Consider the following 24,702-nt stretch of genomic DNA (forward strand, 5'->3'; position numbering starts at 1 on the left):
ATCTTACCAAAACAAACCATCAACACAACAATTTTAACTTTGTATGAAACAACCTAAATATCGCAATGATAACTTCACAGGAATACAGAACAAGGTAATGCCTCATGAATTGAGATACTTACGCTGAATGGTAATGTTTGTGAATGGACCTTGGTCATGCTTGCTTCCTAGACACTAAAAAAATATCTAGAATCTTCATTTTGGAGATCCCCTGAATTTATCAGTTCTTCATCCTCTACTATTTCATCTTCTGCTCAAGATTCAGTGCCATATTCCTCCATAGTGCCATGATTGTCCAGTTTGACATATAAATTGTAGTTTCTTAGGAATCAGACAAGAAATATATTTCAAGCTTTATTCAAAATACCAAACTAACTTGTCTCAAATTCATGCACATCCACTCTTTATTTTCAATTTGGTTGATTGGAATTCATGCAAATAAATCCTCTTTCGTTGATCCAATATTACTTCAGGTATTTTTAAAAGTGAGAGAGGAAAATGTATGGTTGCTATGATGAGAAAAGAACTCAATGTGTACCTGCATGAAACATTGTAGGAAACAAAGGATTGAAAATGGAACTTGAGTCTTCCTTTGTCATCTGTGTACTTTGCACCATGGCTAGCATCAAGGCCTCTGCCTCTGCGAAGGAAGATGACCAAAGATGGACTACCCATTGATGCTAAGGAAGGAGGCAACTCCACTATTTCCTCTATATCTTCCCACAGGAAGGAAAATTTGGTTTTATGTCCAAAGAGATTTGCATAGAAACCTAACATCCTTGCAGATAAGAATAAGCGACCCTGCAAAACATAAATTCACTTGAGACCCATGTTCTGGTCTATTATTTGCAACAACTCATGCAAATGTATCTAAGTGAGGCATAGATACCTGAAGAGGCATTTTACGTTTCAAGTAGCAAGAAAAATCATTAATCAGAAACTCCTCACTTGGAAGTGAAAATAACTTCTGGAATGTTGAATTTTTCTGAGGTGAGTGTCAAGAAATATTCATAGAAATCTTTCTCATTCTCATGACATCTAGACAAATAGATAAATCCATTGAACTATACGTATGCCAAGGAAAAGATAAGTATTTACTTGAGATCTAATATCGAAAGATGAATACCTTTTTTCGAACTTCCTTTTACATCTTTGTTATATACCAAGTAACCACATGTTGTGGTAAAAACACAACCCCCCCATTATTGATTTGTTCACTTCAAATAATGGGGACCCTTTCTATAAATTTTTTTGCTAAACACCTTTTAGGATTTTTATTCAGTTGATTATCCTACGCGTTTGTTAATTTTTCATTTTTTTTGGATTCTTGTTTTGATTGCTTTGTTAAAATTGATTTTTTATAAGCTTCCCCTTAACGCTTGTTTCGCCTCATTTGGTCAACTGGTTCGTAAATGGCACTCATTCGAAATCTAATTATTTATGTCGCCTGGGTTAAAAATGCATAAAATGTACAATATTTCATTCTTGTAAATAAATTAGTTCAATAATGCATTTATTTTAAATATTAACACCTAGTTAGTTCTTACTAACATTTTTTCATTTTTTACTTATACAGCCAAATCATGAAGCAACGAGATTTTAGTAATTTACTCCAATATTTCAAATAAATTACTAATTTCGAAAAATCAAAATGTCAAAGTGGCTGTAGTTTATTTATTTTTATTTATTTTCAGAGTGGTTGTAGTTTAGAAAGTTTCATAATTTAAATAAACCTCATTAAAATAAAACAAAAATAAAACAATATAAAATTAAAATATATATAAAAATAAAATAAAATAAAAATTTACGATCAGAAGATCGCATCGGGAGTTCTCAAACGAAACATTTTCAAACATCCCAATAACCTCAAATCTCCTGATCTCCCGATTGCGAAAAGACAAGGTATTAAACCAAAGTATTATCATAAAACCTTGTAATTCGTTTTTTCACTCATACATATGTAAAATGGCAAGTTAATTTTGTTTAATATGAAAATAATTTTTTTTTATTTACCCAATTGGAAGATCGGATCAGAACTCTCAAATGTGACAAGTTTAAGAAGCCTCGACACCTCCTCGATGCCGATTGCCGATCATAAACTAGCATTTGCACCTTATGTTGCAAAGGAAACGCCGTAAGGCATAGAGTGGTGAAGAATAGCATAGAGTGGCGAAGGATAGGGACATGTGAATGGACATTGTTGAAAGCAGGGGTGGATGATAGAGTTACAATTGCAATAGTTAGTTATGTGTACTCTGAAAATGGATATTTTGTAAATAATAATAGTTTGTGAAAGAATAGCGACATGTGAATGGACATTGTTGAAAGAAAGGGTGGATGATAATGAGTTAGAGTTGAAAGTATTAGTTATGTGTATTTTGAATATGGATATTTTGTAAATAATAGTAGTGTGTGGAAAAATAGCAACATGTGAATGGACGTTGTTGAAAGCTAGGGTGGATGATAATGAGTTATACTTGAAATGAGTAGTTATGTGTATTCGAATATGGCTATTTGGTAAATAATAGTAATGTCATGTAGAGGTTATTTATTATCCATGTAGTTGTTTTTGTTTATGTGAACATGTTTTTGTCCTCCAAGATGTAATTTTTCCATATGCTACCTATTTATGGTGTTATTAGAAAATACTACTATATTGTAATGGAAGAGGTGAAAGAAACGATACGATATTGTGAACAATATCATGGTCGTCGTTCCATATTTGAAAATGCATGAAAAATTGTTGGAGCCATCATGATAATAATAAAAATTCCAGCATGATTTTGAAAAAATTTAACTATATTTTTTGAAAAAGTGGATTATAGTTGTCAAGTTTTAGAATTTTGAGTGCCTTAATTTTGCACGGAAAATGATAGAAATTACAACATAATTTTGAAAAAATCCAGCTATTTTTTTTGAAAATGTCAATTACAGCAGTCAAGCTTCAGTGTTTTGGGTACCCAGGCATTCATGATGGATGCTAAATCCATTTCCGCCATCCAAAAACAATTTAAACACTCCCATAGTCAAATTTCAGAATTTGCCGTCCAGACAAAATTGTGACCTCTTTCGGTAAGACTGGAAAAAAGTGGTCTACCTTTGTGTGGGAAACATGATTGAACAACAAAGTTTCAAACGAATGCGTACACACATAGAGGATTATTATGGTTCTTCAGGGAATCATAATATAAGCCATGAGGATATTAAATGTCCTTAAAAACTAAAGCACAGAACTTGGGAGCTTCAAGACCCAGGAATGGAATTTGGTATTTGGTAACATTTTACAAGGGAAACATGATTGAACATCAAAGTTTCAAACAAATGCGTACACGCATAGAGGATTATTATGGAAGATTCCTTCTTCAGGGAATAGTAATATAAGCCATGAGGATATTAAATGTCCTTAAAAACTACAACACAGAACTTGGGAGCTTCAAGACCCAGGAATGGAATTTGGTAACATTTTTAATCGGAGTTTCCAATACAAACTGATGGGAATCACCCACAAGCTTTGAAGTTCATGGCCCCTAAATTTTTGCATTCTTGATAATGTTTTCTCACTATTTCAATGTCAATTTCATGATGCTTCCAAAAAAAATTATAAAACAATTTTATAAGTTTTAATTTCTACCTATAAAATAGCTACTCCATCATGAAGAACATAGATTATTGCTACTCCATCATGAAGAATAGAGAACTTGCAAGCTTCGAGACCCAGGAATGGAATTTGGTAACATTTTAAATCGAGTTTCCAATACAAGCTTTCTCAATATGACAGAATCACCTACAAACTTTCAAGTTCATGGGCCCTAAATTTTTGCATTCTTAATGATGTTTTCTCACTGTTTCAATGTCAATTTCATGATGCTTCCAAAAAACCATAAAACAATTTTAAAGTGTTAGTTTTTATCTATAAATTAGCTACTTCATCATGGAGAATACACATTTGTTAGGTATTATTTGGCATTTCACATCATGTTGTATTATGAGTCATTGTGTAAGTAAAGGAACATTGTGAATCTACTTCATCATGGAGAATACACATTTGTTAGGTATTATTTGGCATTTCACATCATGTTGTATTGGATTCAGCTGCTTTAAGTAAGTCATTCATCTATGACTATTTCCATGAGAAAAAGTTGTAACTAACTAATTTCTTATGATTTTCTAATAATTCACTTAGAATTCATTGCACCGAGTGATGCTCACAGGGGTGAAGAAGTGAGATTGAAGAAAATACGTGTTTCAAAACTTATCAACATGTTCTACTCCTAGTATTCAGAAATAATAATCAATAATCATATCATTTGAGCAATTACACATGACAGTAAGCGGCTTCAATTTCTGCAAGACCATAATCGCATGTCAGAGAAAATTAATTTAGTAAAGGATGATTGACAAGAGTACATATGGTAATGTCTGCAATTGTGCCTATTGCTTCTAATACGAGCATAAGGGCAGGGAACAAGACGACAACAAAAGAGACTTGCTTGGTGCACAAACATTTGGTACTTTAACTATGTAGTAATGAATGAAGAAAAAACAACTAACTTGCCAACTTGCCTGCTTGTAGAAGGAACCGATAGGTTTATGTCTGCCTTAGCTCTGACGACACTGGAGACTCCATACATCATGAATGCTATAACACAGAAAGGTGGACATTGCCTTATTTAGTTATTTGGGTTCAATGCTAATACAAAACTAATCATGTTCAGTTCAACTTGCACAGTGAGTTCCTAAAAGATTTCCCTGTTACAAGGTACCACCCACTGCCCAAATTGCGGCCCATAACTGATTGTGTAGAGACAATGTGATTTATCTGTGGAAAAAGACAATCGAGCCATTACATCAAGAGGGGCAATATTTCCATACTTATTCTTTTATGATAAAAAAATTCTTAAAGGGTGTACGGCTTCAGAGTACACGAGGCTTTCAAAATGTGAGGTTCATGTTCTTTGGGAGATGTATCGTGCATGTTCAAAACAAATCTATGGGAATTGAGCTGCTGGCTACCAAATGTCAAATGTCAGCATGTTAGACCAATATAGCATCTATTGGAAACAAAAGATTTTCAAGCAATACAAATACAGTGAAAAAAGAAAAAAGAAAAAAGAAAAGTAACGTGTTTTCCCAAAAAAATTACAGATACAGTGAAAGTGAAAATGGAAAAAAAAGGAAGGAAAAGTAATGTGTTTTCCCAAACAATTTCATAAGTGTTATAACCCTACAAACCATAAGCAAGTTTATTGAAAAATCGGTGAAGTATATTGAAGGGAAAAAGAAGATACAGAAATTGAACCAGTTCCTTCGGTATGGAATCCCTTGTACCTTTCATGTTTACCTCTCTAGATTGACTTTTCAGTACGTCAAAAACATACCTAAGATATAAACCAGCAATCAAGCACTTCATTCTAAGATCCATGGAGCCAAAGCTAATTGTATATTAAAAAATCGCTATAGTGAACAACTAAGAGTCTATTTTTAACTAGATGGTCTCAGAGAAGTGAGAAAATATTGGAAGAGACTCCATACACAGAGGAGTACATATAATGCAATGTACCTGAAAATGAACAGAGTTAAATTTTAGTTATGATTGAATCCTCCCTGAACCTTGACAACCTTTAAAAACAGACCCTTAAGAGATATGGCCACACATTCGAAGACAATTAAAGAGATGGATATAACTATTAAAAACAAAATTTAAAACATCTCTGTTTTCATGAAAACTTTTAGATTTGCTTTGACCATAAAGTTGAAAGAAACCAATTTCTCTGAATTTCATGATGCAAAACTATCATGAGTTTTTCTTAGTGACTACTTATTTATTTAGAATGCCAGAAAAAGACAGTGCTCTAATTTAAGAAATGTCCTTGGATGGGACAAGTCATTACACACTGATTTTATTGGCTATTTAGTATCGTGATTTATATAATTTATATGTAGGTGGCACCATTATTCTTTCCTTCTTTTCGAGAAACACATTTATATATTGCAACATGGAACAAAGTGATCTAACAAAATGAATACAAGTTAATTCCCTTTCTAAATAAGCCATAAACACATTTACACATTTGAGCCTGTGCCCCAGTAGGTAGGCATTCAAAAGCTACTCATTTCGGCACACTATAATTTTAAAGATCGTAATATGATCTAGCTATGTTACTGGCCTGATGGCCTGCTTATAATAAGGATTGATGACTAGCACACCGTCCAATTTCTTTCATTTTTCTCATTATTTCTAGTTGAATTTGCATATATTAAACACAATGATCCATATTGATCCTTCTTCTTAACTCATACCCTTTAAATAGGCAGATCTCTCCTTGTTTGAGCGTTTGGCTTCTCTGTTTTTTAACTTTTAACGAGGCAATCATGCATGCACAACAACATAATTCTTAATTTACATAAACGGTGTTAATTCTTTATAAGGCTAAGTAGACGACCATTTACTAGTCTGTAGTGATTTATGACCCCTCAAAATCCTTTTTCTCTCCAACGAGGTGCCAGGGAACAAGAACTTAATCATGAAGGAGAAAAACCATTGGACAAACCATAGCTTTTAATAATAAATCTGTAACAATTTTAGAAGAGATTTGAAGGAAGCAATTCATTTGTTTGCTGGTGACCAACTGGACACAGTCAAATACTTAGAGGATGGCCTCTATTGGTCTCATCAACAGGGGAAGTCACACAGAGTCATCACATTCAAACAAAAGGACTCCAACGACGAGGGCAACATTTTACCAGTGTCCACTCTATGTTACCAGAAACGAGAAACGGGAAACGAGACGAGAAACGACAACGGTTCGAGAAACGTAGTTTGGAGGTTTCACATTCAAGAAACGAGGAGATAGAAAAAAAAACAAAAATATGAAAAACACGGATTTAATTTTAATTTTCAATATACTTTCAACTAGATTTACAGCTAGATTTGAATAAAAAATTAAATAAATTGAATACCGCTTATCTCACATACAACCAGATTTGAATAAAAAATTAAATAAATTGAATACCATTTATCTCACATACTGATGCTTAACAAATTGACCATTAAATATATGTCTTCTGTTTCTTATGCCTTCTGCTAATTATTGTTTATGTGTGGAAATTTCAAAAAATTGTATATATATGTCACCCAAGACCAAAATATACCATTCAGAGAGAAACAATAAGTAAAATCTACAATTGAATATACACTTCTTAAACCATATATGGAATTATGTTTAAGCTATGAGTTCCATATATATTAATGTAGAGATTAACTTAAAATTAATGCAGAGATTAACTTGTTTTCAAAAAGGAAAATCGACCTAGGTGGTATCTGGTCTTTAATTGCTATTAGGAGTGCTAGTAGTTCTTAGTTTGATGAGCTTAGTGAAACTCTACTCTTTAGGTTTCTTTGTGAATGATGCAAACAACTGCAAACACTTTTACATTCATAAAGAATATCCAAATGTTACATCTATAGAAATCTTTTCCAAACTCCAAGACATTAAGAAAAAGTAGAGGCAATTCAGAATATGATAGAAAAATCCTTAGATGAGATGCATGGCAAAGGATCCGAAGGCCCAAAGACAGTCGAATCAGAGCGTTTGAAATTCAGCACAACTCTTGCAGAAATTCTCGTCCCTGTGGATTATATTAAAATTTGGTGCATTTGGTACTTCATTGGTAAACATATGCTTCATTGGAGGAATCTATGAACACACAGGAAGGGAATTTGGTACCTGAAATTTTTAAATAAATATATGCAAAGAGCAAAAAAAACAAAGCTGAGAACGAACTCTAAAGAAACAAATTACAACGAACTGAGCTCTGGAAAAATACAGGTTAACAAAAACGGCCGTAGAAAACAGTGTTTCCCGTGCCGTTGTGTTTCTTGTGCGTTTTTTTCTGGGAACGGTGGCTACCGTCCCGTTTCTGGTAACACAGTGTCCACTTACCACAAAACTGAGGGTTCGACTCTCAAATGCAATAGGAAGCTTACCACAGTTCCTTCTATTCACTATTTTCAAAATCCATGATGTCAGGCATGAAATATATCAACAAGCGAGGAAAATTGAACCCGAGGAAAAATCCAAATTCCATGATGTCAGACATGAAATATATGAACAAGTGAGGAAAATTGAACCTGAGGAAAAATCCAAGGGGAGAAAACTGAATTGTAACTGTGACTAGCATTCAAATTACTATTGATCTTGAATACCGTATTTTTATCACTCAAGAACGCTGTCACACAGACTGGTGGGCATTGCCTTTTTAGTTATTTGGGTTATAATCATGTTCAGTTCAACTTGCACAGTGAGTTACTAAGAGGTTTCCCTATTACCAGGTACCATCTACTGTCCACATTGGAGGCCATAGCTAATTGTGTAGAGACAATGTGATTGGTCAGTGGAAAAAGACAATCGAGCCATTACAGGGCACTATTTCCTTACTTGTTCCTTTATGATAAAAAATTTCATAAAGGATGTTTCGTGCATATTCAAAATAAATGCATGGGAATTGAGTTGTTGGTTACCAAATGTCAAATTCCAGCTTGTTAGACTAATATGGCATTCATTGGAAACAAAAGATTTTCGAGGAATTCAAATATAGTGGAAATGAACCCCAAAACAAGTGTTTTCCCCAAAAAATAATTGCACATAAGTCTTATAACACTACAAACCATAAGCAAGTTTATTGGAACATCAATGAACTATATACCGAAGGGGAAAGTAAGATATAGAAATTGGAGGGTTTATTCATAAACCAGTTCCTTTGGTTAGGCAACTTCCTCCATGACAACACAAATAAATAGTCAGCAGCTAACTTGGAATTCACGCATGCAATCCTTGAATTATGTGGCAGATTGAATCCTCATGGAAGAGGATTTTCTATCATGGTCCATGGATGAAATAGAAATGAAGCAAATACTCGGAAAGGAGATTAAGGTTGTTACTGGAGATGAAGCAATACAAAGAATGTCCAGAAATGTCCTTCAACGCTGAAAGTTGAACAACAACTACAAATTAGTTAATATCATATTTAGCTTGCAACTGCTTGCTATATAGTAAAAAATGGCTATTGTCAGATAAAGGTAGGGAGAAACAACTGCAAATTCAATAACAGAACAGAGATTGAACTGCATGCAAGATGATCCGAGAACAAGTAGTAAAGAAAAAATTACCAACACTTTGCGTAGATATTGAATTCAGCTGTGCCCTGTTCTCATAAAGGCGCTGAATAGCTTGCCTCGATCTTACAATTTCTTTTGCCAAATTCTGCCCAAGAAAATTTTGACTCATTAAAGATAAAAGCAAAGCATGTTTCCGAGCACTAGCAACCTTGCTGATGTTCTTTAGTCACAAACATGATATCATTAAATTTAGTACAATATGATATCATTAAATTTAGAAATTTTACTAGAGAGAAATATAACAAGAATTGTTACTGGAGGTTCAACCCAAGATACATAAAAAATGATGGAAAGCAGTACATCAGCCAACATTCAATGCAAACACATCTCACAAGATTTGTCCCCTGCTTGATATCAATCACAAAGTTGCAGTAAACAATAGATTTAACATAAGAAGTGAAGAAATAAAAGAAGTTGATCTTCTTGGTCTCCTAAGAAAAGAATATATCTGAGTGTGAGTGTTAGCCCTGAGTTTACTGAATGGAACTTTGTTAGTGATTAACTGGATGTGGGGTTTTATGATTGCTAAAAACATTTTGTTGAGACCCATTTTCAAAGAAATTCAAAATATCGCTGCTAGCTTTAATCATATTTATTTCATCATGTATAAAGTAAACAAAATAAATTGGTGGATGAATTACCCAAGGTAGGTCTATTGTTTGGATGCTGGTCAATGGCATATTTGCAAATCTGCGAGTGACAGTCCATTTTTCCTGACCATCTTCTTTTTTTTTTTTTTTCTGATTTTTATGTGGTATTTGGGTTAAGAAAGAGTGTATTATGATTTTCAGATGTAGTAAAATATTATTTTGTTTGATGTTTTAGAAGCTCACCAATGTGAGCACTGGACATACGTGAACAGTTTATTGCAGCCTTTCATAAGACTGATACTAAGGTTGATTTTGGGAATGTTTATTGAATCATTCTAGGAATCTTTGTGGATAGTTTCTTTTAGGAAAGTCTCTGACAGACCTGTATGATGATTGATCAGGTTGCCATTGATGGGGAGGGATTATATGTATAGAGGTATTTTGGATGCTTGTTAATTGGACTCTGATGAAAATATCAAGACATGCTGACAAGAATATGAGGAATGTAATTTGTTTATTGCAATAAAATTATGGATTTTTTCTGTGGGATAAAGTGTCTCATACAGGCCATTTGGAGAGAGAAATGTGCTTTACTGAAATCATGTCTCCTTAACTTTTAAAGGGAGGTAAACATGGCATCAATTTTACAGAGCTTTATCCCAAAATATGATCCTATTTAGAAATTCCTTGGAACCTACAACAAAAAATACATATTCGAATCAATGCTGATGCCCATATTACAAAGGGAGGCAAACATGGCACCAATTTTACAGAGATTTATTCCAAAATATGATCCTCTTTAGAAATTACGTGGAGCCTACAACAAAAAATACATATTCGAATCAATGCTGATGCCCATATTACCGTTATCAGATAGTTTCTTATGGTTTTATAAACATTTCTAAAATGAAACAAGACAGTATGTTTAAAGAACAATAAATCCAACTATATGTGACATGTCCGGTTTTTTATCATGCAGGAAAGATTCGAGTTGTTCAGCTGGAGGTAAATATCAAGTAAGCGTTATAGAATAAGCAACCCTAATTTCATATTTCCTAAAGCCAAAAGACACCATGTTTGAAAAAAGCAGTAGTAGAGGGATGGAATAAAATTATTACCTGGCGATTGCCATAACGATCATACCAGCTCCATTCTAGATGACTACAATACATATGTAACTCATGTGTGGGAGGATGTGAACCTCTCCACATGGGCATCACTGTAACAAATTTCTGAGATGCTTTACTGTCTCATACTTCAAGTCTGAAAAACGAAAATTCACATTTCTACACACTTGTGTGGACTGAAATGAAGACAATGCAAAATCAATGAAAAAAGCTGAAAACATTTACCATTGACCCAAGCATGTAGAGCCATATTTTGAGAATGGGCTTCTTCAATTGCATGCTTCAAAGGATCAAAGCCCGGGCTTTTCCATCCATAGGTTTCAGACCATGGCTCCAAATTAGAAGGGTAGTATACAGTCCCATTGCCCTTGACCTTAAAAAAAGAGAGAGCCCACAGTTAGCTAAACTCTCTAAATGATGCTGACCCAACCTTTTGCAGATAGGTAACGTATGTGCCATTGGTGTTTGGACCTATAACTTTCATAATTACAATGTGGAATTGATCCAGTGGCAAAATACAACCAATTTGCTGCATCTAAAAACTTATAAGTGGCAGTTACAGAGTCATAATAGAACGAAACCCCACTGGAGCTTGTATAAACAGTGTTGCAAACATCCCAATTTTATCGCAAAAAATCCTGAAATCAAAATTTTTTTGCCCAGCCGATTTTTGCGAATTTTTACTGATATTTTCTCTATTTTTACGATTTTTTGGTTTTCCAGAGCCTGGCCAATTTTATCCCAATGCTGCTGTTTGCGACATTGGTATACAATCTTACAGTCAAAGACAGGTGTGGTGATCAAATGGCGAGACTGGCGACATACATTTATAAATCAAAAAACATAAATATCTTTAATTTGGGGTCATCATCTATAACTAAAGTGCTTTTTTTTTTTAATATTTCGCGAGGATCTTTATTCATAGTGATCAAATGGCCGGACTGGCGACATACCTCTATAAATCAAAAAACATAAATATCTCTAATTCAGGGTCATCATCTATAACTAAAGTGCTTTTTTTTAATCTTTCCCGAGGATCTTTGTTCATAGTGAATAATGAAAACACAATTGCTACCTGACCCTCGACCCCAAGCTCTTGACTGTCTCCTGCAATCTCTGTGTACTAACCCTAATTTCAAATTGTCGGGTTATTTACAAATATAAACCAAAGAATCAAATCTGAATAAGAAATAAGAGATCAAAACATATATCGCATTTCTTGCTCTCTGCTGTGATACACCATCCTGCCACCTTGGATTATATGTCATCAATTTGAAATAATTTGTATATTTGGATGTGAAGAGGGGTGTTAGGATATGGGGACCTTCTGTTGATAGCACGATATTGTAATCAATGTTCCTCAAGTACATATTCTTAGTACAGAGCCCAAGGCCAAGGCACAATTAAAAAATCATTATAAGTGTAAACATAGATTTCGACACGCTGAACAACTTGAACAAAGACTGTGACATGATAGGCAGCTTGGGCCAAGTCTGAGACATTGACTTTGCTGCATGTTTTTCTTATGTTCCCATGGACACCATGTGGTGATGTCACCATGGTGGATAAATGTATTGTAAAATGAATATGAATATAATGAAAATGTCCAAGATGGCTGCTAGGAGCACGAGGGGCTGTCAGTTCACAACAGGGGAAGAGAAATGAGTCCATGGGAAATATTCTCTTGCCATGTATCAATTTAAGAACTATCGATCTTGCTATATGTGTCCAAACCAAATCACTTATCAACTTTGAAGAGGACGCATATCCATCAAGGTTAAGTTAGTTAAGAGATGATTTTAGTGGGAGTAAGTCTCTTCTTCCACCCTTCTTCCATTCTTCCATACAATGGGGAATGGTCTCCCATGTCTGCAAGTACCCGCAACCTAGTCCATGAACACATGAGTTTGACAGTAGGTGTGAGCCCATAGTGAACCAGAGAGTTATGTGGATGGTTTGAGACAACACTGTCTGGTTGTGACAGAGATTCCATGGCTGCAGTGAGTGGAGAGGCTGTGGAAAGATAGGAACCTGAAAACCCTTGTCTGTCCTAAGAATTGACTAATTCTGAGCCAAACACTGCTATCCAGATCTCCTAGAGGTAATGCAGTGACTGGGAATATTCTTGTCTGCATTGTTGCACTTGCTAGGATGGATTTCCTGAAGGACTCAGTTGAAGAGAAGGGAAATTCCAGAGCTGGTGTTATGAATGGTTGAGAGGAAGAGGTCTATTGCTAACTGACTTCTGGTTGAGATGCGTGGAGATACTCCGTGGAGGAGATTAGTGGTTGGTGTCTAGATTTGGCCGAGTCATGAGCACTGGGGGTTAGGTTGAGTGGATTTAGACCCTGTAGCTGCTCCTTCACCATTTGGACTCATATTCTAGTTTAGGGTTGGCATCCACAGCAGGTGCCTATAACAATGAAGTGAGCCTCTCTTACGCAACCAGTGTCTTAAACAGACTTCTGAATACAGATAAGTACTCATATCACTCTTGTATTGCTGTTATTTAAATCTCACTATTCTGAGCATGACATGGTTTGTGAATATTCATGATGATAATGAATGTGATCATGAACTGATGAGTCCGAATGCTTAATGGTGCAAACTCATATGTATAGCTGTGGAATCGTTTGATTTTATTGCATTGTATAATGCTGCAAATTGGAAAAAATGAATGAATCAGCATGTGCCTAAATGAGAATTCTGTTTATACATTTGTACCCTGCATTACATAGCATTAGCAATTTATTTGAGTGCCGCTGGGCACCCAATTCGATTCGAAGGCCATTTATTATCAGGGTTGCTATGGACATGGATAGGCCGAAGGAGCGTGCAATTTGCGAGGCAGGTGGGAATAAGAAAAAACAATGCATCAGATTTTCCACAAAGCCTTCAAATACAAAACATAACGCAGCCACAACATTAACAATATAGGGACAAAGAGTAATTGACTTACAGTGATTTCTGGGAAAGTAATGGGCAACCTTGAAGTATTCCTGGGCAGAATTCCCATGTGTGAAGCAAACGAGTACAACTATTGATATAACAGCACAAGTGTATGCATGCAGGGAAGAAAGACATGAAGAGTCTTTGCGAAGAGTCTCATCGCCAGCATAAGAGTCTCATCGCCAGCAGGCAGTCTCTGCGAAGAGTCTCATCCCCAGCAGAAGAGTCTCATCGCCAGCAGGCCAGGCCTGGCCTTTCATGGCCCATTACCATGGGGAAAAAACCATTTTTCTATGAAAAAAAAGAGATTAAACGAACGGCAGAAAACACCCCAATCATCTAACACACAAAATTTGTTAGAATCAATGGCTCAAGATCGCACACATCACATTTTAGGGATGTCTTTCTTAGAGGGAACGCCTTACGACGTAAAAATCAAAGAGTATTAAGCTTAAAGCTTTATGTTATGTTTTAGTTTCAAACTCATCCGTGAGTGAATGGGTAAAGGTAGTATAGGATAGTTTTAGCATTGAAAATAGTTAATTAAAATTTAATATATTAAATTTTAAATTAAATAAATATATAAATTTAATTAATTTAATTGAATTAAAATTGAATTATTGTTTAGATTAATATTAATTAGTTATAAATAGTTAATTATAATAGTTAGTTAGATTAATAAATAGTTTATTAAATAATTGATTTAATTTATGATTAATAATTGAATTACAATTAATTATTAGATAATTAGAATTCTAATTTAAGATTAAATTTTTAATTATAATTTTGATTTTTTAGCTTATGCCATATTTGATTCATCAACTTTGGAGGCTCATAGATTGAGTTTTACTTGGCCAAACGAGGCTCAAGACGGCTTATTGGAAAGATAAAATCAAGGAGAACAATTTTTAGGAGGTTTCATTAACACATTTTGTCATTTATTGGGTCAAAGATCAGACAGACGATCAAGATACGAATTTCTAAAACAAAATTAATTTTCTGAGTTTTATTTTCCGCATTTTTAATTGTCCAACCCTCTTCTCAATGCAGATCCATTTGTCAATAATATCCTTGGCCAATTAAATCATCCCAGATATCAATAGAAAACTTATATTTTATTTTAAATAGTTTAATTAATTGCATTTGATTGGATTTGTTTTAATGTCGAAATGATATTTTGATTTTATTGTTGCATATTGATTCATTTTTGATTTCTTTTTACAGGAAAACAATAGAAGAGATATGGAGAAAATGATCTCAATCAATGAGAATGCTCCAGCAATTAAAGATTGGAAAGTTTGAGCAAATAAAATTGGATTGAACAGATTTTTTCTTCAACAAACTCTCTTCTCAAAATACTTTTGGAAATATTACAAATAAAAGATTGCAGAATGTAATAAGGGGCTGCTTTCCTCTTCAGTTTTAAACTTCTATAAGCACTTATGTGTAGGAATTTAGAGTTGTAGGAGGGAGGAGAGAAAATCTCAGATCTGGGGATTAGTGAGAATTTTTTCTTTGTATCTTGAATTATGTATGAGGGGTAGAGTTTGCACTATTGTGGCTCTAGTTTTGAAAACAGAAGTTCAAACAATGTAAAGGACTATTGGAGATCAAGGTCAGGGAAATGGATGCAATAAATTGGTGTTTCTAATACTACTGTTTCAAATACTAGTTTCGTTTTTATGATAACAGGAATGTGTCATTTTATTCATGTTTGTGCACTTTTGTCAATATGGGTAATTTGTCTCAATATTGTTATTATGTATCTCTGTTCTTATGGATTAAATTCTGATTTCTGAATAACTACTTACTCAGAAATCTATCTTATAAAACTGATTTATTAAATAGTAATATGTTGTGAATTATTTCTGCATATTATTGTTTAATTATTGGATTTATTGATTTGATAATCAATGTAATTTTTGGGAATTACTTCCTAAGTGTTGTTGGTTTATTATTTCAGTTAAGAGGTCTTAATAGGATGTGTTTTGGTATCCATAATGTTAATTAATTGAACTACTTTATTAACTTGATATTTATTATAAACAAGACATATTTAAATCCCAATATTTTAAATATCTTGTTCTTGGTTGGGTTAGATCTATATCTGCCTAATTGAGATAGGATTAAGACATTTCCTTTTGCTTGCATTATAGAATAAGTTTGCATTTAGAGTAATTTTTACATTCTTTTAAGTCTTATCCTCAAAGAGGCAAAATTTTAGTTGTGGCTAGGTTGAACCCAAATCGGCTTAAGTGTCATTCTCTTACCTGATCAACAAGAAGAAGTGATCTGATATCCTTGTCTATTGGTAGCTAAAGATACATCATAAACCAATAGTGATAGGGAGAAGGTAACTGGACCTAGTTAAACCAGTCGGAGCCACTAATCCAAACGGAAAAAGGAGCTGCTTTAAGGTTCGGTTTGGGTGGTTATCCCCCATTGTTGTTGCAGCGATTTTCGAGGCATCAACATTTTTGGCGCTAGAAGGAGGGCATAAAACTTGTTGTCTATTGGAGTCTTTTCAATTTTAAATCACAATGACTCCTCTTAAACTTCCAATTTGGAGTTGTATCCATGGACGTGCATCTTTCAATACTCCACCCAAAGTGGTAAGCCTCTTGTCTCAGGTAAATTTCAATGGTAAGAGAAATTCTTCTTCTTTTAATCATGTCTTTCAATTTATTCAAAATGTTTCAAACTATGATTTTCAAGGAATTGATGAAGGCATTTTATGCAGAATTTTTACTCTTACATTCACGACAAAAGTCAGAAACTGGTGTAGAACTCTTCCAGTTGCCTCAATCCACAACTAGGATCAATTTGTCACAAATTTCATTTGTAAATTTGATGACTGATTATGAACATGTATGTGATGAAATTGAATATCTACGAAGGTTTGAAAATGAGTCTGTTATTGATTTTAATATTCGATTTCATTTGAATTGTTTAAGATTTAAAGTTGAAGATAAACCTACGAAAGAAGAATCATTAGATTGGTTTGAATATATTTTTTCTCTTCCTCCCATTCCTAATCCATATGAAATTAGTTCAAGCTTTGTTCCATCCCCTTCCAACATAAATGAGAATCCCGATATGGATGTGCAAATAAATTATGATCAAGTGGTCTCACAAAGCTTGGAAAATATTTCTAATCAAATGCAAGAAGACAACAACAACAATTTCGAAGAAAGAGCCGCCTTGAAATTTGAAAGCTACTCTGCAGTGAATTCAGAAAATCAGATTGCAAATTATCAAGTGCAAGCAGCAATCAAAGTAAATAATAGCATGCAAACTGCTGTACAAATTTCTGAATTTTTCCATGATGAACAAATGCCGAAATCAGAGCAACAAAGCAACCTTCTTCAAGAAAGCATGAGTGATCTAGAATCTGAAATTTATAATCAGCATAATGTACAAGAGTTCTCAAACAGAGACATTTTTAATTACATTATTTCAGATTCACATTTTTCCCTTTATCCTGATATTTTTAATGATGGTAATTTTTCCCCTCTTGGTATTAATGATATTTCAGAAAATAAAGAGGTTGATCTAAATGACATACCAATTAATTTTTATCAAGATAGAGAAACAATAATTGATCATTCTTTTGCCATTAATGAACAAAAAATTCTTGTTCCTCCTTGTTTTGATACATTGGATGGGATCGAAGGGAATTCTAGAGAATCTTGTGAAGTCGTTTACGATAATTATTTTGACATTAGGGATGTTGATTTCTATTCTTCTTGATAGAATCCTCATGATAAAATTCAAATAACATCTGAGAATGAAGAACGTTTTAATGTAGAAATTATCCCAACCAATCCTCGTTTTAGAACAGCAAATTATCTTCATGATTTCACCATTCAAGAAAACATTCCAATTTATGATTCATATTATGATCAAGCTCTCATTCCTACTCATAATCATAATTATCTTTCTAATTCACAAGTTGGAATTGACAATTATTCAAATTCCATAATTCTCTCCAATCCTTGTGAAAAATAAATTATTTCAAAACAATCCTAATTGTGCTGTAACATTAGTTGTACAAATAGTGATTTCATTTTATTTTTGTTTCCTCACTTATTCTGTTTAAATTTGGATTTATTTTCTAATTTTGTTTTTCATAGTTTTGATATTTTACGCTCGCATATTGATCACTTTACTATCAAACACTCAATTGATGCATTGCCCTATTGGAAAATTGAAGTTTCATATTATAACCATGAACATCAAAAGCTATTAATATTTCAATTTAAATCGATGTTCATCTCTTATCAAAAGCTTCTATCTTCTCAAAGGCAGTGTCAACAAGAGAATGTATTTTTACAATCTGGCCAGCAATCCAATTCAATTAATAATATTCCATTATATCTAACAGAATTCCATCCATTTTTCATTAATTTATTTGAAAAATATTTGGAAAGTTTTCCTTCATGGAAGATTGTTAATAATTTAACATTTATAAATAACACTAACAAATTTTTTCAGGCCTTTGAATTTAAAAGTTCAGCTTCATAATCTAGCCTTTCATCTTCTCTTTTGAACATTTCCCAATCTTTAATAAAAACTCATCCAAATTTTTATGATCCAATTGATATTCAATTGGAAAGGAAATTTCAAGAGAAGGAGATTTTAATTAATTTGTTAACAATAATTGTGCATTCTACTTACATATTTAATTTTCTTAGTTCAATTAGATTTGTATTTTTATTATTAATGATTGAACTGTACATACATGCAACAGTTAAAATGAGAAAATGGTTACACTGGAAATATGACTATACCTAGCCATTTTCATGTATATGGTTAGAATATCAGTAGAATTAATTTAGTTTGTTTATTTTTATTTCAACAGTTTTGCAAATTAAAAAATAAAACAAAGCAATTAGCCCTTCTCATACATGTTTAGTGAAACATTTTATTCCTATCAGAAAGTTGTTTTCATTTTTAAATTTCTTGCAGCAATACCTCTACCGATGAATACATATCTGCCTATTTCGAATAATGTATTGACATAATTTAATTGAGTATGCACCTAGCACACATTTAAATATGCGTTGATATTCTTCCACAATTAGTGGCTTTATCCCATTCGGACCTTTAATTTAATATACGATGCTGCAATACGCATCATATTCATTTACTAAAGGCATTATTGAACAGTCACTATAATAATACAGATTCTTATCAAGTTATTCGGAATAAGAAGAGGTAATAAATTTCTGTTTTAATTCAAAAGGGAAGACTATTTTCATATTTATTTTTGGTAAATTTATATTTCCTGAACATGAATAAACAGATTTTATTTAGGCTGATTGCTCACTCTGATTTAGAATAAATAATGAGATGATTTTGAACAAAGCAAAATTTTGATAAATCGAAGGAAGAATTTGAAGATTCATGAGGTAAAAACTACAGAGAATTTCCTTCCAAGTACGCATTCACAAGTTCATTCTCATTTATTATTAGTTTCTCTTTTCCTTAGTTTATTTTTTTATTTTTGTTTTGTTTTATTTGCAGGTTTTCATTTGTTTTCAAAACTTGAAGTAAGCAACAAACCCATTTCAAATTTGCAACAGGTTCAGGGAAATTTATTTGTGATTCATTAGAATTTGAACATTTTTAACTTTGCTTTCAACCATCAGAAAACCCAATTGAAATTTCAAGCAATATCATAGGATTCAACTTGATTTTCATATTGCTGATACTTCAGTGAAAATATTTGCAATATTCTCATCCTGCTCATCTTTGTCAATCATTTCATTCCGATATCACATCATCCATATCACAACCATTTGTATCATAAGATTTAATCGGAAGTAGCTCTTAGCATTTTTGATAACAAATTGTTCATAAAAGATCTCTGATGTATTATCTCACTCATATGCCATATCGCATTTCGCATGTCGAAGGTTTGCAGTTGAAGTATACTTCCATTATCGTGAATCGCCAATCTCCGATAATCGACTTTACCAATATTGCAATGACCACATAATTCTGGACCCGATATGAAATTCAAATCAAATAACAATGTAAACTTTGAAACGAGAACTAATACTGTTACTCGTTTCGTAGAGATAGCAAAAAAGTGACTTGATTTTGAAAAGGGGTGATGCAGAACGAACATGTTTTTTTTAGAGCATATTTTTTGAAAGGAATGTCATGAGAAGGATAGTTTTATGTACATTACGTTTTAGAATAGTAGTGATTTTCATTCTGATTTTAAAAAGTGAGTATTCTGCATCACCTCCTTTTTTTAAAGACCTGTTTTTTGGCTTTAAATTTTCTAATGTATAAAATGTAAATAATTATTTTGTAAATTTGATCATTTTTGAAGTGGTCGTTTTCTTCACATTTTCTTGTTTTTTATTTTAATTTTATTTTTTTAGTGAGGTTTTTATTGTTTTGCAGTTTTAAATTAGGAGGTCGATATTTAGAATTTTCGATATTCTACATATTTATACATCCTTAATTAATTTTTCAATCCACATGAAATAATTGTTTTTAAAAAACAATATTTTTTAACAATGGACATAAAAATAACCATTTTTAACATAAATATAACTAAAAAACTACACATTTTGATAATTTTTTTGCTAGAATTGACATGTCAAAATCACAATTTTTATACGATAATTTTAACTAAAAATGGTTAAATAATAGTTTTTTTTATGAATTTCATGTCAAAAAATAATAATAATCACTTTTTTTTTTTCAAAAAATAATGATTAACTTAAAAATCAATGCGAAAATCACATATTACAAATATTGAACGCATAACAACCCTAATTGAGTGTTTATTCTTCTCATAAAATGTCAAAGTCAAAACATTGCAAAGCTTGATTTCCAAGCATAGCTTAAATTTAATCAACAATGTCACGTAATCCAAACTCTTCGTCCTCTAGAGTTTCATCATTGTCTTCTTCCACAATATTTTCTACTTCCTTTTGCTCATCTTCCTCTTCTAATGGATCTTTGATGTCTGTGAATCTCCCAATGTATGTCTTTCCAAACATTCCATGTAATGGTGGTTGGGGTTCCTTTTCCTTTTTTGCCACACGTGATTCACTAAAGTCCCCTTTCTTCAACCCAATTTCTTGCATTGCATCTCGAAGAAATTGAAGAGCATTAATTCTTTGCTGAATAAAATTGCACTGTATTGGATCTTTTTCAATTGAAATGCAATTTCTTCCTTTTTGAAGGCAACATGCTAGTGTTGTACCTAATTATCAAGCACAAAAGAAATAATGAACTAAATTAATACAATGACATATTAATTGAAAAATAACATATTTAAATTCAATTCCATATAATAAAACTTACCTGAGCCAGAAAATAGATCCAAAACCCAATCTCCTTCATTTGACTGCCACAAAGACATGGCTAAATCGAGCTCCTAAATAACATTGGGTTACATTGTTTAAGTGCTCAAACGGCTCAATCAAGCGCTTAAAAAGGGATCAATTGAGCAATCAATTTTTCCACCCAAACATGTCATCTCTTGCCAAAAAGTGTAACCCAGCTCCATGCTTTCACCCTTACAGATTATGAATTTCTAACAATTTATATCCTAATTATTATAATTATCCAATTTTAAGGTCATAGCAAAGCCAGACATGAAATTGGTGTATGAAACCCCCTTGTTTGTGGGACAAGAGACCCACCTCCACGCAACAATTTGATTATTGTCTACGAAGGCATACCTACTCTAACCCCTTCTGGTTTTTGAACCTATGATCTCTTAGGAGGAAACACATGCTCTTAACCATTAGGCACTTGACCTGAGATGCCTCATGTTGCAATCTAATGTTATAGGAGCATTTTTTCAAGAAATCTATCCAATAATTGGACCTCACACACTCTATTGACCTCTAATTTTAGTTCCGTGCCATTTCAAAGTTTACCCTCCAAAACTAATTTAAGGCCATAAATCACACTTAATATTGGTTTACTATATTTGTGAAATTTCTAATTCTTTATAACTAATCCTTTAGTTTGGGTTGTTGTTTCTAAAAGGGTATGGCCCAAAATAGTGACAATGCCTTTCATCATCTAGCTGGAAAACATTGTTTACCTAAAAGTGGTCTATAGCCTTCATATTTCTATCTGAAACTAGGGTACTTACAATTCAAATTCCAGCAAAAAGAAATTTAAGTGTATTTGGGTTGTTCTGGTGTTTCTTTTCAATTTTGTTTCCATTACCATATAGCATAACATATAGAGTAGTACCATGTGTTACACTTTTCATGTGGGTTCTTTCAATTTGTGGTAGTTTGTATCTGAAGATATAAATATAGCATTAAAAGGAAACTAAACTTTTGTATTTGAAGGAAATAAAAACTGAAATCTATGGCCATCGGTTGTATTGATTTATATACCGATTGATGTTCATGTTTCAGGTTTCTAGCTGAGCTAAATCATTTGTATGGAATAAGGGTTCATCGCTTTTCTACTCCTATGATGTCCAAATGCAAGGTTCATAAGTTCAGTGTCATGCTTTCTAGCAGACAGTCTCTTTGTAAACAATTTGAAGATGAGCCAATGGGATGCTCGTTTGGAACTATTAACCGATTGAAGGGGTGTCTAAAACTTTAGAGAGACACAGAATTGGATTATTTGGGAAGTGCAACACATCAATAGCTAAGCTATTATCCAGAGTACTTACTTTTCACCATTGTTTATTTCACACATTTTGAGATAAGCATTACGGCTCCACTTTGGTGTCTAGATAGTTAATTGCTAGCAGGGACATATCCTAAACAATGATGGTAAAGAGATTTCATTGCATACACTCAGGCTCTTGTATTTGCAGTGCCAATGGCCACCTTAGCGAAACAGTGTTGCTGCTTGTATTTAAATCTCTTAATTGGAACCCTAGGGTCCTTTGTTCTATAGCTTGTGTTTGCAAATGGTTTGAAGACATAGCCAAACTGGTTCTCTGGAAGGAGTTTTGTAAGTCTCGGGCACCAAAAATGGTAGCTGATCTCCTTGATGGAGGTAGTCATGGCACCATTGATGGGAATTGGAGTGCTCTCGGAAAGCTTATGATCTATTGTTCAGGATGCTCTGATAGTAGCAATGTTTTCCAGTTGAAGCCTATAACAGGACACTTTGTATATAGAACAAGATTTTCATGGACATCTGGCAGGATTTTTCTTGTACCACAGTGCAGAAGCAATACTCTGTATGCGACAGATCCTTGTGAGCATCTAGACCAAGGAGAGGACGGTGACGTGGGATTATTTTGAGGAGTATTTAAAGCTTTTGGGAAATCAAAGGTAAGGAAAATGCTGATTGAAAAACATGTAGAATTGCATCCAAAAGAAATTTGCCCATATTGTCGTGCCAAGGTATGAAGCATGCTTCAAGCCAAAATGATCCCTAAAAGTGCGCATAGAAGATTGTGATCTTATGAAGACCAGATTGAGTATTTTGTATGCCTTAATGGGCACTTGCTTGGCGTCTTCACACTTTTACCACTCTCAGATTCTGAGACTGCATCAGAAGAAGATTAATGTCTAAAACAGATTCTCTCCAAACTTTTGCCTTTTGCTGGTAGTTGAATTTCTCTATTGGACATTTTCAACATATGACAGTTCCCGCTCTATTTGTTTCTCCATAGGCATCCTTCACATCATTGTATTCTGATAAGAGGGATCTAAAATTTGTTTGTTATCATCACATAGTGAAGAAGCAACTCACAAGGCATTGTGGAATTGGGAGGAGGCCTCCAGAACAAAAGAAAACTAAACTGAACATACTCATCTATTCTTGTATGGATGTAAGATGGTTGGCTTGAAGGGATGAATGGCATCGAACATCTTATGTCAACCCATATATTGATGGCCTGCACATCTTATGTCAACCCATATATTGATGGCCTGCAACCCACCAGTTTATAAATAATTGAGGTAGTATTTAGCAGAGGGCATTTAAGGCCTATGGTCTCATCTAGATAATTGGATTTGTGGACATAACTGTACTAATAATTAGCTTCGTGACTCCTTTTTCAATTCAATAATATTTTCAAAAAATATTTTATGTGATGTTCATCGGAATATTTTCTAATTCATGAATGCTCGACAGAATTATGCTTGGTTCTGCAGATCTGGAATATGTTATGGCCCCTGTGATAAAAAGCAATTGGTCTGTAGCAGCTAATCTGATATGTAATTGCATACCCTAATTCTCTTTGCTGGATTAAAGTCAATGCTTAACTCTGGATTTAATCCAATTCCATCTCAACTTTAAAAACAACTAAACATCTAAGTTAATATTTTTTGTATTTATCTTTCTGGAGACTAAACTCTGGATTTAACCCAATTCCATTTCAATTGTTGTGTTACCTTAAAAATTGAAAATTGGCTCTATAACTTACATGCATGAGTACACCAATCCGTAGTGTTCTCACGAATCAAAAAATCATTTTTCGTTTACATAGTGAAAATGCTATTGAAATACGAACTCTTCACAGATATTTATATGAATGCTTTATCCGTGACACTATCATTTTTGTCAATGTCTTGAGTCCATTTCTACACTGAAGATAAATTAATTCCTTTTAATATTTTACAAATCTAAAAGATAGAGGGGACGAAGATTTCTGTCTAGCTGGACACATTGAGGACGATCACACTTTGCATTCAATCAGCATGACACCCACTTACTTTCACTAATTATAAAGTCGAGCTCGACAGAACCTTGGGATTTCACATTATTTGCTGTATAATATGTCTATTCATCCCTGGGATTTGGCCACAGAGCTGACACTAGCCATGATGATTCCAATTTATGTAAAACCTCAACAATTTTGACAAGTCACTAAACTATGTAATTGTCCTAATTGCTACAT

The 24,702-nt window shown here is 33.4% G+C and overlaps 2 pseudogenes; one reads left to right on the forward strand and one right to left on the reverse strand.

Annotated features, from left to right (window-relative positions):
• Positions 1-238: 238 nt before the first annotated feature.
• The window catches only part of LOC149155038 (C2 and GRAM domain-containing protein At1g03370-like), a 35,744-nt pseudogene continuing 11,280 nt past the window's right edge, over positions 239-24,702 (reverse strand).
• On the forward strand, positions 22,525-23,365 carry LOC149155039 (EID1-like F-box protein 2 pseudogene; annotated as a pseudogene).

Source organism: Pinus tabuliformis, chromosome 9 (genome assembly GCF_031772625.1).
Source record: "Pinus tabuliformis cultivar Carrire ecotype Pingquan chromosome 9, CPIR1, whole genome shotgun sequence".
Taxonomy (NCBI): Eukaryota; Viridiplantae; Streptophyta; class Pinopsida; order Pinales; family Pinaceae; genus Pinus; species Pinus tabuliformis.